Below are 3,099 nucleotides of genomic sequence, written 5' to 3'. Positions count from 1 at the left end.
AGCAGTTCGAGTCCAGCCCGAGCTGAGCAGCCGCTGAGCTGCCAACAGGTAGCAGGATGGCTCAGCTTAAAAAAAAATGCATTGATTTAGATTTCATGTCACATACCACATTTTATAAAAACCTTTGTCATTAAAAAAAAATCAAACCTCAAAGGTAAGGGAAGTAAAAGCAAAAGTAAATGAATGGGACTATATCAAACTAAATAGCTGCAAAAGAGACCACCAACAAAACAGAGGCAACCAACTGAATGTGAGAAGATATTTGCAAACAATGCCTGCAATAAGGGGCTAATATCCAAAATATAAAGAACTCATGCAACCCAATAACAACAACAACAAAAAAGAAAAATCCAATTAAAAAATTCGCAGAGGACTTAAACAGAAAATTCTCCCATGAAGACATAGAAATGGCCAACAAATATATGAAAAAATGCTCAACTTCACTAACTATAAGGAAAATGAAATTAAAACTTCAATGAGATATACCTCACACCTGTTAGAATGGCTATTATATCAACAAGTAATAACAAGTGTTGGAGAAGTTGGGGAGAAAAAGGAACCCTCATACTCTGTTAGTGGGAATGTAAATTGGTTCAACCACTATGGAAAACAGTATGGAGGTTCCTAAAAAAATTAGGAATAGAATTAGCATAGGACCTAGTAATACCTCTCCTGGGTATCTACTCTAAAAATATGAGAACATTTATTCGTCAAGATAGATGTACCCTGACGTTCATTGCAGCATTATTCATGGTGGCTAAGACATGGAAACAATCAAAGTGTCCTTCGATAGATGATTGGATAAAGATTATGTGATACATATATACAGTGGAATATTACTCATCCATAAGAAAAGATGAAATAGTGCCATTTGCGACAACATGGATGGATCTTGAGATTTCCGTGCTAAGCGAAATAAGTCAGACAGAAAAAGTCGAGAAACATGACTTTACTCATATGTGGAATATAAAACTGAAAGCAACAAACAAGTAAGACAAAGAAACAAAAACTCACAAAACAGTTTAGTGGTTACCAGAGGGTTAAGGAAGAGGGGAGTTTGTACAAGAGGGAAAAGGGGATCAAATATATGGCGATGGAAGGAGAACTGACTCTGGGTGGTGAACACACAATGCAACATACAGATTATGTATTATAGTATTGTACACTAGAAACTGATATAATTTTGCTAACCAATGTCACCCCAATAAATTTAATTAAAAAATTACTAATTAATATATAAGGATTATGCTTTAAGCTATAGCAAAGAAAAGTCACATTACTTCTCAAAAAAATGCACTTATGATGTAATACCATACAAGCACAAAAGGGCTCAAAGATATATTAGGAAATTTGGCCCATGGTAATTATTTAATGCCTTTTTAACATGATAAAAACTGTTTTTCTAAAGAAAACAAGCATATCAAAGGAAAATGGAAAATTCAACATAGCCTTAATATTCACTCAGATTAACTGTGATTTACCTTTTTTCACTTTGTTACAAAAATGTACATTTATTTTTATCCTAAAGAGGATTGTCAAATTCAATAATTATAATTTAAAGTAAGACAATGATTCTTTAGTCAAATAATTTGTATTTTTAGTTATTTCTGAATGTGTGATGAATAATACATATTAAATTATTAATAACCACATTTGTTTGACATATTTGGAGAGAACCTTGGAATTATTCATATTTGTAGTTTAGTTATTTCTAAAATTACTTCAAGGATACTTATAAATGTATATATTAATAAAACAGTGAACATACAAAACAACACAAGTATAAAATATTTTCTTGTTCAAAGTGAAATATGATTTAGTTTGCATGCATTCTTTACAACTAACACCATGTAATTATCTCCAAGTCCCTCATTTCTAACTTGCATGTTTTTTTATTCTTATTGATTAAAGATAAACAAGCTAAGGTAATAACAATGTAATAATGATAAAAATAAGAGCTAATTTTTATTTACCCCATGCAATATGAAAAGGAACTATGTTAATACATTGAAATAGTGCTAATACATTATGATAGGATTTCAGTTGTTCAAAATAGCTATAAAGTTTCTAATGATTATTAAGTTGCTACACCACATTCTTAGCATATGTAACACTGCATATGGTATGAAATATAGCATCTACATTTAATTTCTATGAAGATCCTGTAACAATAAATTAATGCTAACTATATAAATTTTTGACAATTATCACTTTCTGAATAGAACACTGGCTATATTAACTCCTTAAAGTAAGATGCATTAGCATGAATTAAATTTTCATTTTACATGCTGTAATAGTTCAACTGCTGATTTGATGTTTTTGTTAATTTAGCATAATATATATATTTACTTTTGAACTACTATAAAGATTATCCTTTTCTAAAGTATTTATACCAATATTATCACATTTAAGCAAAAGAAATTTAAATAAACTTGCCAAAACAGTTTCATGAAACTATTAGTTGTATCTCCTATCACAGAACATAGTGGTGAACTAGATTCTTCCAGGATACAAGAAACAGAGTACAAGCTAGGAATTTGGTAAATTCAAAGATTGATGGAATGGAAAAGTTGGAAATCACCTTAAAGACCAACATGTGTTGACATAGTTTCAAGACAGGGTATTTGATTTCCATTTTAGTAACATCCCTTAATGCCTAGAAGTAATCATCTTATTCACATTAAAAAGTAGCTAAGTGTGGTGTGGGAAAAAGAGGGGAAAAAGGAGTGAGATTGTGCGTGGACATTGGGAATGATTCAAAACACTTCAAATGTGAGTCACATATCTGGGGCTACCTGGATGTGTGACTCCGAACCACTTAATTTCTCTGAACTTGATTTTCTTTACCTGAGCAGTGGGCAAAATGACACTTATACTGGCTATTTCCTAGGCTCATTGAGGATTAACGAGTTCATAAATGTATATAAAAATTTTATAGAAACTATAGAAAGCTAAATAAATAGACCACAGTAACAGTAGCATGACACCAGGAATATGTTGTATTAAAAATTTTTTTTTTAAAGATTTTTATTGGGGAATTGGGGGGATGGGAACAGTGCTGGGGAATTGGGGGAAGGGGAACAGACAAGTTGCTGTCGT

This window comes from Hipposideros armiger, unplaced genomic scaffold (assembly GCF_001890085.2).
Source record: "Hipposideros armiger isolate ML-2016 unplaced genomic scaffold, ASM189008v1 scaffold_306, whole genome shotgun sequence".
Taxonomy (NCBI): domain Eukaryota; kingdom Metazoa; phylum Chordata; class Mammalia; order Chiroptera; family Hipposideridae; genus Hipposideros; species Hipposideros armiger.
Note: the sequence above shows the minus strand (reverse complement) of the source record.